Source organism: Apteryx rowi, unplaced genomic scaffold, assembly GCF_003343035.1.
Source record: "Apteryx rowi isolate R43461 unplaced genomic scaffold, aptRow1 scaffold_27, whole genome shotgun sequence".
Lineage (NCBI taxonomy): Eukaryota > Metazoa > Chordata > Aves > Apterygiformes > Apterygidae > Apteryx > Apteryx rowi.
The window spans coordinates 2885615-2899858 of NW_020449085.1; the positions used below are offsets into that span (position 1 = coordinate 2885615).

General features: G+C 53.5%; 1 protein-coding gene across 3 annotated transcripts in view; it reads left to right on the forward strand.

The window, feature by feature from the left end:
* The window catches only part of PPCDC (phosphopantothenoylcysteine decarboxylase), a 56377-nt gene that overhangs the window by 25829 nt on the left and 16304 nt on the right, over positions 1 to 14244 (forward strand). Inside the window, exons 9-10 of one of the 3 annotated variants that reach the window (XR_003253895.1) lie at positions 8915 to 9084; positions 10993 to 11519. The exons of 1 other annotated variant lie outside the window; for it this stretch is intronic. The gene's annotated coding sequence lies outside the window, so the exon portion shown is untranslated. Of the gene's footprint in view, positions 1 to 8914; positions 9085 to 10992; positions 11520 to 14244 lie in introns of those variants that run through there. One more of the 3 variants, XR_003253896.1, reaches the window with a different exon arrangement.

A 14244-nucleotide genomic window follows, 5' to 3' on the forward strand; every position in this document is an offset into this window, starting at 1 on the left:
GGCATTAATTGAGCTTAATTAGAAGCTTGAATACCCTGGGGCTGTGCTGCTCAGTGTTACTGTATTGAGACCAGGAGTTCATTCCCTGTCTGGAGTCATGCAGGGGCTGAAGTGCTCCTTGGCCTGCTGGTGTTACTGGGCAAGCCATGAAGGCCTTGCCTTGCTCTGGAGATGTTCTGGGGTCCTTAGGCGAAGGCGTAGGGTGCCCAGAGGTGCATGGAGGGTGTAGAGAAAGGAGAGGATCGGTGCAGAGGAAATGCCCTGCTCTTCTCTTTCTGATTTCAGCTGCAGTCTCTGCTTTCTGAACCAGCTCAACATCCTGGTGCTGAGGGATGGGACAGCAGGCCATGGCTCTGCGAGGTGTTAGCTGTCAGCAATGCTGGGGAGGCTGAAACAGCTTGCAAGTGTTTGCCTGCCTGGGGTGAGACTAGGGAGTGCTCAGTGAACCCCCTCTGGGGGTAGGAGGAAAAGCAGCCTGGCTGTTATGCAGGGGGATTGCTCAAGGAAACATTTCCTGTGACAAAAGCAGGGAAAGATGGGGAACCATTTGCTGTGTGACTGCCTGGCAGAGAAACTGGCAATCGCTCGATTGTCCGAGACCCAGACACTGCTGTGCTGGACGCTGCAGTGCGTTGTGCTAGAGAGACCCTAAGAGCAGAACCAAAATGTAGGCAGTTTCCCTTGGAAAAGACCACAGGGTCTGCTGGGCTGCCTAGCACAGGCTCCCGTTTCCAACAGGGATATTGTCAGCCCTCCAAAGGGGATGCAAGAATAATCAGATCAGGGCAGTCTGTTCCCTGTTAGGTCTCAGCCTGTTTTTTTTTTGTCAGCGGGATGTGGTTTTGTACCATTTCCACATGCATTAGTATAAATTGGGACAATTGTGCATGTTCTTTTTAGAGAAATACTCTTGCCCATTTTGGTCCTGCGGTGAGTTTGGCCTCCCGGGCAGCAAGTCCCAGGGAGGGAGGCTGTATGGCATGGAGGGCCCATCTGGGACCCTGAGCCAGCCCTTCACTTAGCTGTCATCCTTGAAAGTCAAACACGTGACTATTGAGATGTTCCTGTGCCAAAAGACAGGGATGTGTGTAAGGTTCCAAATGCAAATGTATTTCATTGCGTCTTTACCCAAATCCACTCCTCCAGATTGAGACTGGAACTTATTTCTGTACTGGCTGCATTCTGGAAATCTTCAGTTTGGCTTTGTATCTCGCTTTTCAAACTGTCTGCGGAGAAAACAGAGGATAAAGGGTACAAAAACAGCAGAAAGTCTTAATGCTGGCCAAAAAAGACAAGGAAGAATAAAAGCAACTTTTAGGCCTGTAGTCATCACAGTTAAGATAGGACAAATCTGCATCTGTTCCTGATTCCAGACTCCTGGGCTTTTTGGAGGCAGTATGAAAAGAGAGAAGGACTCTGCTATTGAGTCATAAAATCAGGCTTGGCCAACTGCAGTTGCAAAGAGGACAGATCCTGTGCTTGAAACGCTAACGTGAAAGTCAGGGGAGCGCAGCTAGCTCCTAGCCCCCGTGCTGGCTACCCGCGCAGCCTCTGCAAGGGGGCTCTGCTGACAGCCTGGCGCCTAGTCCAAGGTGCTCGCTCAGAGCTGCGGGGAGACGAGCAGCTCGAGGACCCATTCAGCCCACCCTGAGTGTAAGTGATCCCTGGGTGGTGCTGTCCCTGTTAAGAGCTGAATAGAAATGAGGAATAGAAAATCCCTCAGCAGTTGTCTCTCCCAGTGCCACCAACAAGGCGGGTGAGTCCAGGCTCAGGCCGCCCGAGGCGGCTAATGGCAAGATGGGAGAAGCGTTGTCAGCTGCCGCGTGGGGAACGGTGCTGTGCCGACCACAGGAGCAGCCAGCACTGGTGCCGAAGTGGTTTTCTTCCAGCAAATGCCTCCAGTTCGCTGGAACGGCCAAGCGTGATGGGGCATGTAACATGCTGTTGCATGTTCATGCCCTCCTAGTCATCCAGCCTCCTCCTGGGGTGTGTCTGTCAGCCGGGAAAGGGGTGAATACCGTGAAAGCGAAGGAAAGAAAAATTCATGGCCTTTGGGGGTCCGAGTGCAGCAATAAAAGCTGGAAAGGAGAAGGAAGGATTTATTTTTCACATGGTTCCTTTCAAGCTTCCCGCTTAGAAGTACTGTGCCTGAAACAGCTTTTCCGAGGGTCATGTTGCCTGCATGCTCCCACCCCAGGAGGGGCAGCTGTGCCCCCGCCAAAGCGGCCCACAACTCCATGTTTGACTCTGCTTTCTGTCATGGTTAATTTACACAGGTCACTTGGGTGGTTTACAGCTTTGGAGAAATGTGATTTGCAAACTTGAATGTGATAAGGATGGGGGAAAAAGAAAACTACGTCAACCCAAAGGAATGCAGTTGGTAGAGAGCCCAGTCAGAGTGTGTCTGGCATAAACCCCGGGAAGGGGGATCCCACTTAAAACAGGGCAAAACAGTAACCCACACCAGAGAAGCAAGGCTGGGAAGGACTGGGAAATGCACGCCCCTGCTGCAGGAAAGAGCCACGTGCCAGTCAGGGACGTGCATGTTACGTGGTGTCCTTACGCCAGCTCCACGGAGCGGCAAGCTCCTGCAGCAAGCCCCTCGCGAGGGGCTGCTGGGGCAGGATGGCACAGGGCAACTGCCCCCGGCACAGGGTGAGGCAGAGAAGGAGCGGTGTTTTGGGTGTCTGGTTGATATGATGGAAGGATCTGGTCCTAACTCAGCTGGGTTGCCCTGGACTGGCTAAAAGACAAAGTCAATGTATGAAATGAAGAGGACAGAGACTTGTGTGCTGCTGGAAGTCCCCAAGGATGCTCTTTGGTCATCCAGCCTCTGTCTGTCCCAAGGGCCAAACTGCCTCTTCTTGAAGTCCATCAGTGTAGAGCTGATACAGTTCGCTCTTGCCTATCCACTGGAGGATTCCTGATGCTCTTTCCTCCTTCCTTTGCCGGGGCTGATGTTCCTGAAGCAGGTAGGATCTTTGAAAATTCAGCGGGGAGTAATCATCGCCTTTTGGCCAAGCCTTGACAAGTTGGGAGTGAGTCAAACAGGAGTTGTGGAAGGGGTGTCCGCATTATCCAGGGTGAAAGCCGTTTTGCCAGCCGCTGCAGTGAGGTTCCCCACACTGCACCTTGGCAAGTGAACTGAACTACAGAGACCTTCAGTGGGAGAAACACGTTCCTTATGAGATCAGAAACTAAAACAGCTGAGCCTGGCCCTTTACAAAGTGGCAAGAATTGTCCTTTGCCTACCAAATATGGCACTCTGGAGAGGGATGTGGAGGAATGAGAAAGAAGAGCACAAGGCGCTGTCTTTCATTCCCTCTGCACGTGGAGGCAACAGGGTGTTCCTCAGCTGGCCCCAGGTGCTGCAGGGATCTTCCATCAGTCTCTGCTTGCAGAGAGGTCTGAAGTGGGCACCAACAGCAGGGATGAGTACACCTGCTGGAACCAGTTGGAAAGCATCTGGAAAGAGGATGCATGTGCTGGGAGCAGCCTGTTGCAAGATCGTCATTGCATAGTTTGCTCTTGAGGGAAATCTGTCGCCTGCACGGTTCCCCTCTCAGGCCGCAGGACAGCTCCAGGCGAACTTCACAAGCAGATCCATGTTAACACAGATCTTGTGGATCTGCCARGGGGGGGAAGGCTTCATAACAGGAAGTAATTTATGACCTGAGCTGTTGTGTTTACACAGTGATGATTGTACTCTACAGACCCTCAAGGGACTGCGGCCATGCTCCAGACCACTCTCAAACTTCTCCAAAGATAACAAATCCAGCAAGCGCGAGCTGTGTGCGAGCCACATGCCACACACGTCCCAGAGCAGTCAAACAGCAGGGGCACTTTGCTTCTGGCTTGTCTGCCTGGAGAAACTGCCCACAGTCGCTTCCCGCAGAGAAATACTCTGTGGACTTGAGACACCCGAGGCGCTGTGTGTTACATGCTCCACATTAGATAAACACACCAGCTACAAGGAGAGGAAATGCTTCCCTGCAGTGGCTGAGCTCAGAAGTATTTCTGAGACACAGTTCTCACGAGACAGAGGAAATGAATTTGAAGGTGAGTTTAATTCTGTATTTGCCTCCAACACCTGCTGCTGGCCCAGAGAAGGGATTTTCTCCAGCTCCTCGACCCCACACCCCAGCAGATGAGTGTGTCGACCAGCTGTGCGAGCTCCTGGTGCAGAGCTGCCACGCCGTGTCTGGTGTACATTGCCTTGCCCTGTCGTGTCGCTCGATCCAGCTGCAAAAAAGGCAGCTGTGAAGCTACACAGCCCCTTTCCACTTATCCATAATGGGCTGTCTCGGCCCCGAGGGAGCAATCGCTCAGCCGCGGGGGAGCAGACTGGCTGCGATCTCTTGCATAACTTGCAGGCTAGGGAAGCCCGGGGCCGCTGGTCCCTTCATTCCCTTTGCTCTCCCATGAGTTGGAAGCTGCTGTCCATCCGAGGGTACGGTGCCATGTGCCAGGCAGACACATGGATTGGGAAGGCTAACGCTGTGCAGAGACTTCCTCTCTCTTTAGTGATGGCAAAGAGTGTTTTTGGCCGAGCAGCGGCTGAGCTGAGCAGGGGGGCAGCGGGGCAGGCCCTGGCGCGGTGCCTGCTGGCAGGCAGGGATTCCCGCTGTCTTGGCGAGCGTCATCCCCCATGGAAATGATTCACGACCTGGCCTCTGGCAAAGACAGCCCCTGTATAAAGGCAGCAAGGCTTCGCCAGCGTCGCTCGGCGGTTAAAGGGGAGACCACAGCAGATAAAGCTGTGGGGTTGTGGAGTGGTTTTGCCTATCGAAGAGACCTTTGGCAAATCATTAACTCCAGGCTGGAGGACGGCCTGTGGCTCGCTCTGCTTCCTTTTGGGGGCCAGAGCTGCTACCGCTGATCAGGAGGGCTGTGAGCCCCGGGGCCGGGGGCTCAGTTCCCCTGGGGAGCGCGACCTAGCCGAATAGTGCCCGACCAAAAGCGCTATTGATGCTTGCTGGAAGGCAGCCATGCCTGCTCTTGCCCCAGGGAAAGCTGTGGTTCAGGCTGCAGCTTTGGCTGCCGGTGCCTCCCCCCCTGCACAACCTTGCACTAAGCGTCGTACCTGCAAGGGGGTTTCCAAGCTGCCGTTTCACTCTGTGGTGCAAGTGCCTGGGAGCTCGAGTGCGTCGGCTGAGGGGAGGTAACTGCRGCGAGCAGCCCCTGGCTGGGGTATGCTGAGATTGACCCCCGCGCTGGGGCCCCAGAGGTCTTCTCGCCTGCCAGTGCGTGTCCGGCAGCTGGACACCGCTCCGGGCTCAGGAAAGTGCCCAGGTGATGTTACTGGAGACCAGCACAAATAGCTCATGTCCCAGGCTGTGGTCCCTTTCCAACTCTGCTAGCAGGAGCAGGGCAACGTTTGCCAGCCTGTTGGATGTTTTGGGGGGAATGGTGGGTGCTCTTGGGCTGTGCTGGTCTGTATTGCCCTCCAGGTCCCTCTGCTTACACCTTTTAATCCTTTGATCCTTGACTTGCTCCCTTTTCTATTTGTCACCTCCTGAAACCTGGGAGAAAACGAATACCTAGCTGTCGTTCGGTCCCTCTTCTAAGAGAGGACGCTGCCCTCGGCAGGGATGGGCAGATGCCTACCCCAAAGGGACAACCTGTAGGATCCACCTGCAGCTGGCTGGAGAAACCATGTATAGGAACTTCCCTCTCCTTGCCTTTCCTGCCAGTAGTTTCAGGGACTTCCCAAATCAGGGTCATCTGGACTCCAGAAGTCATCTTTCCCTCACAGAAAACAAATGTTTCTCCTTTCGGGCTGGGATTTTCCCTCTGTAAAACACTTGATACAGTTAGTCTTTGTATGGTGATTACTCCATGCTGCCATCCTTAAGCAGCCTTAATTGTATGGGGTCTAGGAAAAAAAAAAAGGAGCATTAATAAGGCTTTTATGGGCACAGTGGATAATTTGGAAACAAGCATGTCCTTGGGACAGGGATAGAAAGTGTTCATGACTTTTCTGGCATAACCTTTGCTTCCTCTTGCCCCTGCCTGAGGGAACGAAGCTCCTGCCTGTGTTGTGTCGTTGGCGTGGCTGTGCTGGGAGCATCCCCACAAAAAGCGAAGTGTCAGCAAGCAAAACCCTTGTGCTCTGCCTGCCTCTGGGGCAGGTTTGTCTGTCACATGTCCTGGGGGGGGGGGTGTTATTTGCCTATGTAAATGATGGCATTTTTGCATTGATACAAAATTGCTCTCAGATCAAAGGACTCCTACCACTAGGACAGAAGTGTCTTCTGAAAACAGCTGGGCCAGGGAGGCGAGTTTGTGTCTGCCAGCTCCCGACTACCTGTCTCGCGCAGAAGTTACCCTGCCTCGGGCCTGCCGGCAGAACTGTCTGTGTGAACGGTCTCCAGCCCGCTTCCACTAAAATCATTTGGGATCAGCTTAAACAGTTTCAGTAGTAGCCTAATATGCATACCCTAATCTGGAGGCAGATTGGCGGAAGCACACCCAAAAAGCAGAGATTGCTGATGAATAATTGAGGGTGGAAACCTCTTCCACTCCTCTGCTGGGCCCACAGGAGCCCCCTGCCCCCAACCCTTGTGAAAAGACATGGAAAGCGTATAGCAAAGCATCTGGGCCATGCCATGGCATGCCACATACTTGGAGTGCCATGGAGCTGGCTGATCTCCAGGCTCCGGGCAACCCTGGGGCTCAGTTCGAGTGCATCCATCCAGACATAACCCAGCTCCTCTCCGTGGGGCAGAGAGCTTCCTTGAACAAGCTCCTTCGCCTGCTCTCTGCTTGCCCTGTGCGCAGGCAGGGTGCGGCCTGGCGCACTGCATGCCATGAATATCAAGATCGGCACAACTCTAATGCCTTTACCCTTCTAGTCAATGAACCCTGGTGGTTGCTTCAGTGGAAAGTCAATATTTACTTTTTGCGATCGTTTGCATGCGTCTGCACTAAAATTAACAAAAGCAGAACAAGGCTGTTGCCTCGTTCCAATACTAGTTTTGTTGTGCTGATTGTTTTTTTTAAAAAAAGTCATATTTATTGACTGGGTTTTGCTCTGCCCTGCTCAGCTTTCAGACAAATCACCTGGTAAGACTCCTGGCTCCTCTGGTAGCCAGCAAAGCAAACATTAGCCAGAGGAAAAGTGGCTCTTTCAGGCCCGGACAGATGCTGATCTGTCTGGAAAAGCTCCTTACAGTAGCTCTGGACATGCGTGTGGCTTTGGCGAGTGCTGATGTGGTCACTGGCTCCCCAGGGTCTCTTCACATGTCCTGCAGGGAGGAGCTGCCTGATGATCTCCAAGGAGTCCTCAGAAACTCAGCAGCCAGGAATCCTTCATGCTGGATTCATCTGTCACATGCGAAATGGCATCACACGCCAAGGAAGTGAAAGGGAGCAAATAAGCAGAGCAGCGATGTGTCTGGGGTTTGGTGTGGCTTCCATGGCCTCACGGAAGACAGCTTGGGCTGGGGTCTTCCTCTTTTTTCTGCTTTGATGCAACACTGACCATGTCCACAGTTAAGACATCATGGCTGAAAGTAGCAGAGGGCCCACCCCTTCCCCTAGATGAATCGTTTCTCTGCCAGATATCTGGGGGAAAGGTTTGAGTTCAAGCAAGTTCCACAAGTCATTGACTCACCACGTGAGGGTTGAATTTGGCTTTGGTTTGTTGTTTTGGAGCTCAAAGATCTTGAGAAGGTTAGATGCCAGGGTTGCCAGAGAAACAGAGCTCAATCTTCTGATCTGGTCGTTATTCCTTACCCCCTCTTCCTCCTCATTACCGAACTTCGTCTTTGACTTCCTGGGAAACTTCCTCTTCCCCCAGAGCATCCATCAGAGCTGGACTACCGCAGTGAGAGAGWTCCTGACTACGGCTGCAGCTCAGTCCTCCCATCTCCGCTTTGTCCTCCAGCTGCTCGGAGGAGACCCAGTTCAGGCCATAAGGCATTTCCCAAAGCAGGGCAGAGCTTGCTGCAAGGCTCTCAGCCCCTTCCCAGAGCCCGCAGGCTGTAGAGCCTGACCGTCGCAGGACATGGGAACTGGTGGGATCCCTGTGGTTTAGAAACTGGAAATAAAAACTGAAGTGGTTTGAAGGCTCGGTCTTGAAATAGGGAAGGTGGAGGGGGAGTGAAGAGGAACCAAAACCAACCCACAGAGGAACGATCAGAGGAGTTAAGGAGAAGTGAAAACAGCTGTGATTACTGAAAGATCTGATGTGAAAGAATGGGAGTGCTATCTTTGTTTCTTTCACTTCCCTGTCTGGGCAGGTTTTCTTGGCTTAAGTCTTTTTTTCCCCCGGTCTCTGCTAATAAATTCCTCCCTAGGGTGGGTGGGGTTGGTGGTGCGGGATTTTGTTTTCTCAGTGGGCTCTGGCTGAGACGATCTGGTGGAAGTGGGAGTGTGCCCCGTTGACTGGGCTGGTTCCCTGACCCCATTCAGCGGTGCAGGAGTGGTAGGGGGACTTGGAGAGGGCAAAAGCCAGGGGGGCAGCTCCTCTGCAGGAGGCTGTCGGCTCTGGGTAAGGGCAGGAGCACTCTAGAAACCAGCACCAGGTCTTGCCTCGGACACTGCTCCATGGGCAGATGTCCTGACTCCACCACTCGGTGCCTTTGCTCGCAAATTATCCCTGAGCAGGAGGCGCCYGAGGTCCAGAGATGCCAGAGGGTGCAAGGCAGGAGGGGGCACAAGCTGTAGTGTGACACGATGCCAGTCAGGCACCAGGCACGTCTGACTAGCTCTGACTCAAGGGCACCGAGAGGAAAAGAAGCCAAGGTTTGGTGCCAGTGGGTGAGCTGAGGCAGGGGGCATCCCAGGCGCTGCCCACCCCCATCATCCCTCCTTGCCTGGCTTTTGCCCAGCACCCCCGTCCTTGCTGCCAGGTTGGGTTTGGCTGGCAGACCCCATGGGCCAGCAGTCACTGCTCTTCCTCTTCTTCCAGGAGAAAGTTAATCTCCCCTGCGCACACTGGAGGCACGGGACCTCTCGCTGCTGGACCGCYGTGGTGGTACCCAGAGGCACCTTCCTGCACGCTGAGCCTCGCTGCCGTGATGCGTTTGGGGAGAGGCTGCAAATCTGCACTGCGCAAGTGTCCTGCAGCTCTTGGAGTGGGTTCGTACCTGTGTTTTAAAGAAGGGGGGACAGTTGCTGCTGAGCTGCTCCCTTGAGCGTGCTCTGGCCCTGCACGGGAATGGGCTAGCAGCCTGTGCCCGGACCTGCGATGGAAACGGAGGAGATGGGAGCTGCAGTGCTCTGGAGCCATCCCACGCCGTGCCTGGCCTCAGGCTGAACAGCGCTGCTCTCCCGCAGCGTTCCCTGGGGAATAACCCTGCGCGCAGCCCCCTGGCTCTGCCCTTGCCTCCACTTGGGCCACAGACTGAGCGTAGGGAGGAGACGGCTAGGAGGGAATTATGCCCTTTTTCGAGTACCTGTTCTCTGCCAGGGTCAGTTAAAGTGGCTTTTGTGGAGCTGAGAACAAAGGCCGCTATATTTCTGCAAACTTTGCTGGGCTGGGCCTGCCCCATGGTTTGTCACCTCTCCCGCAGGACAGTCTGCAAACAGAGACAACCATACAGTAGGCCGCCGTTACACAGACTTTTTATACATATTCTTCTGTGGTTTTGGCCTCTAAATAGGGCCATATTTTAATCTCTTAAACAGACTTCGTCTCCCATTATTCCTTCCCCAAATGTTTTATGTGCAACTGGAGGCCTGGGAACGGGCCAGCAGCAGGGGCGCCCAGCCAAGGCGAGCGGAGGGGCTGGATGGTGGCAAGGCAGAGGGAGGTGCAGTCCGACCCTTTCAGCCTCCTGTTTGCTTTGGTAGCTGCCCCTGTTTACCTCAAGCAGCTCAATAAAACCCATTTTTGTTAAAGATTAAATGCTGTCACTGCTCCACTATGGATTGAAAGAACTTCCAGTCTGAAGTCGAACAAATGTTTTCATTCTCAAAAAAAAACCTCAGGGATGGCCAAAACCTGATGTGCTGGCTGTGTAGAGAAGCTCTGGCATTGAACTGATATGGAAAATAAGCATTCAGCCATGAAAAACAGTCTGCAGCCTTCCCGTGAGCTCTCTGAACTCAGGATGAGAGCAGAGGCCTCCGGGTGAGGTGTTTATTCCTCTATCCCCCACCTGCTTCAGACGCGGTCAGCTCGGAGTTACGGCTGTGGCTGGCAGCAGCGTGAGTCTCGCCAAGGTGTTTTCACTAAGCGCCTGTTTAAAAATGATGAGAAGTTGCAGGCTAGTTAATGGATTCACTGGTGACTTCTCAGGAAAATAAAGAAGAGGAAGAATGGTTCTGTGCTGCCAGAGAGAAGGCCATGAAGTTAGGGAGGCAGAAATTACTTCTTGTCCAAGCCAGGGAAGCAGGCAGGAAGCTCTTGTGCTAGAGGAGCCAGCAGAGCTGCTCGGGCGCTGGGGGAGCGTTGCTGCCTGCACTGCTGGGGGTCCGGCCCTTGTCTCCCCGATTAGCCTCAATGCCTCCGCCCATGGTCCTTATCACTGGAGCCTCCGTGTTTAGTCTGGGCAGTGAAGGCCTCCGGGTGCATGGGTTTAAGCCTGATTAACAATCCCTAAGTAAAATAATGCACTCCTGTCCCTCCCCTAGAAAGCATGAATGCAGCTTGCCCCTGACCTCAGCTCAGTCATTTGACCTCTTTCTGCCCTGGGAGAAGCCTGTTGTCCTCTGTGGGACCTAAACATGTGCTTAAAGTTAAGCCTGGGATTAGAGGCTGTGCTGAAGCTGGACAGGATGAGTCACTCGCTTTCCTGAATCAGCAGAGAGGCCTCGCGACGTGCTAGGAAGACCAAGAGAAAACGAGAGATCTGATGGCTCAAAGGGAGGTTTATTCAGATGAATGGGACGGGGAGCACATTGTTAAATGCTGAAAGGATGGGATGGCATGAACCGGGGTGCGGGGCTGAAAAGACCAGCAACAATCCTGTCCCACATGCATCAACCAAGCCGTAGGGGACAGAAAGTACCATGAAATCTGTGGGGTCATGTCACTGTTCGCAGGGCACTGGATGAAGTTCTTGGTGATGGAGGACGCTGTACTGAGGTCCACGGCTGAAGGATATTCCTGTGCAGGAGCGGGAAGGCTCCCCACTTCTGCACCGTGCTGCATGCCAGCCCTGGCCCTGAAGGGACTTTCTCGACACTCCAAATTTTGTGTCTCTGCTGAAGCACCAGCTTCTGTTTGCTGCAGAGGGTTTGGGTTTCAAGGCCATTGTGATCCCAGGCTCTGTCCGCCTCCATAAAGCAGAGCCACAACTGCTTTGTGGAACTAACCGTTTCTGGCGGGGCCTGGCTGTACTGTCTAGGAAGGTGTCCAGGCTTGGTTTAAAAGAGGGGGCATGTTCAGCTTCATTTTCCCTCCTGTGTATTAGTGAATTATCCATCTCCACAAGYTTCATGACAATGCCTTAGAGTGATCCAGAAGCCCCAAGCCTGGACCCTACACCTCAACCTTCATCTCACCTCCCAGCACGTGACTACTAGGCATTGGCTTTGGCTAATTAAATGAATGATGCTTTTTGGTCCCAGCTGCATTGGGAGCTGTTTGCAGCCTGCTCACACCAACCTCATGATTACAGACAGATGCACTGTCCAGTGCTCAGAGAAAGCAAGCCCTGGAGAGGCTGCTGGCCCATGTGCCACATGTCCTGTTTGCCTCCCCGCATGCTGCCTTGCTGCCAGCCCACAGGCATCCCGCACTGGCACGGGGCTGGGCGCGGGCATGCAGGGTTCTGCACACCCTTGAGGACATGTGCTGACGGGGCTGGAGGTTGTGGCTTGCTAGACACGAGGTAGGCAAGCTCCGTCTTGAGGGCAGCTTGAGCTGTGCCCTTGACAGCTGTGGTAGATGCAGGCAACGTGATCTGTAGCTGGTTCCAGGATAAGCGTCTTTCACCTGGGCAGAACTAAGTAATCCTGTGGGCGGTCAAGCCCTTCGCTTAAAATCACCTCTGGCAGACAAAGAGAGTCCCAGTAAGGTCTGGGAAAGGATCAGATAAGACATCCCATTTTGCGAATGCTACACATAGGTTCGCCCCAGCTTTTCCCCAGGGTCCCCAAAAGAATGGGTCTTCCTCTGTCACCTTGAGTGACACCTGCCGGTCGGTGCCACTTGGGAGCAAGGGCAGATGGTAGTTTGGCAGGCTTGCTTGTCTCTCAGTTTCCTTCGTATATTTTCCAAAAGGACACTCTGGTCTAGGAGGTAGCCAGCCCTGGAGAATGGAGCCTGCTATCTGCTCCGCAGTCGTATGGGCAGGACCAAGGAAACCTTCATTATCTTTCTGCAAAATGCCACCACTCTGGCCAAGGTGGATGTATCTTCCAGTGCCTGAAGTTCCTGGGCTCTCTGCTGAGCCTGCTGTTGAAAGAGCCAAGAGATGCTGAGCAGGACACAGACTCCTGCCTCATAGGGGGAGAGGGAAGGAGAAGGAAACGACTGTGTCCATTAAAATGGAACTAATGACTGCAGGAAATGAAAGCCACATTTTGTGCCCTGTAGGACCACCAAGCACATAGGAGCCCTGGCTGTTACTACTGAGCTGCAGTTGCTAAGTAATTCACTGTTATTTTGCATAGCAGCCCATGACAGGAAAGGAAGGATTCAGTCTTGAAATGAAATTCTAAGGTTGTGGGAAGGACACAGCTACCTTCACTGGACTTTGGCTAAGGCAGCAGGAGAACCCCTTTACTGGTAGGATGTAGGACAGGAAAATAAAATGACAAAACTCTTCATTTTCTCTGTTTTACCTTAGATGTCCTTTGAAAACTAGTCCTCACTATCCCCCGCAAAGGCACCTCTTAACACCAGGCCGGGCATTGACAGTGTTCTGATCTTGTTTCTTGCTGAGCCCTAATATTCTGGGGTTCTTAGGGGGCTCCTGTCTGGACAGGAGCCTGGTTAGGTGGTGATATATGAGACACATATGGCTCCATGCCGTAGAAGCACTGAACAACCCTCTTCAGATACAGCCGCCTTGTTTTTAACCAGCCTTGTAACCACTGGTGCATGCAGCATGGCATAGAGCCATGGCCCTGTGGGCCTCGGGAGAGACTAGGCTGGCAGACGCTGGCACTGGTGACAATACGGTGGTGGCTGAATCACAGCATTGCTCTGCAAAGTCCYTGGGAAAGGGACACTTCCATGTCATTCGGGGACTTGCTGTCCAGTGTGTGTAGCTGCGGCTTGGCTCAGTGTGACTCCCAGAGCAAGGAATTGCTGAGGGGGAGAGAGGGACGATGGCTCATACTGTAGTGACTGTCGTAGGTCCTCTGTCAGGCTTGAGCACCCCAGGCCAGCCCCGTCATGAAAGCGKCAAGGAAATATCCAAAATGCACCGAGTGAACCTCGAAGGCAACAAGGCAGGCAAGAGCTGAGGAAAGCCACCAGGCAAGTTCATAGGATGCAAAATTAATTGAGCACTTCTGACAGCTCTGTCTCCCCGCCACAAAGAGGCCACAGGACCTTGGCAAGGCAGAGAGTGAGCCATGCTGGCAAGGCCCCTCCAGCTCCCGGTGAGAGCACAGCAGAGCGGTGGGCACCGGCCTGCAAGGGTCTACCACTGGCATGACGTCTCGGCCTGGGGGAATCTGGCTGAGAAAGCTGGAGCCAAGGAAGGCAAAGCAAGGAGKCTGGCTGCCTCTCAGGCTGGAGATGTGAGCATCGTGGGGAAAGGGCTTGACAGAGGGTGCTGAGCTATGGTGTGTGCTTGCCAGAAGGTAGATGCAGCTTAGAGAAGGGAAAAACACGTGGTTGGGTGACCCCATGATCATCAAAAGCAGAGCTGGGCACCCTGATTTGCTCCCTGGCACACACATGCTGCAGCCAAGCCAGGGGCTGACAGGTAGTCCTGCACCAGGAGCCGGGCGCTTCCACGTCCCACCAGCCCAGCTGTCCCTGCTGGGTTGGGAAACAAGTCTGAACTGGCACAGCGAAACCTTCCTGGGTCAGCGTGTGGCATCACGCAGCTCCTGGCTGTAAGTGTTAGGAGCTGGACTTGTCAAACTGGGACCTCTCTTTCCTTGGGAGCACCAACTTGTACTGTTCTCCTCTGTCACTCATGTTTACCTGGGACTTGTTGGCAATCCAGGGCTTCAGGAATCACTGTCAAATCCCTCTTCTAGACTCCTGAGCCATCTCAACCTCTGTTGTTATGGGTATGAAATGATTGCTTTTCCCCCATGGTGTTACACCTTGCTCTGGCTTGCAATGCTCCAAACAATCCAAAGCCAGAGGTCAAGCCAAAATCGCAAACC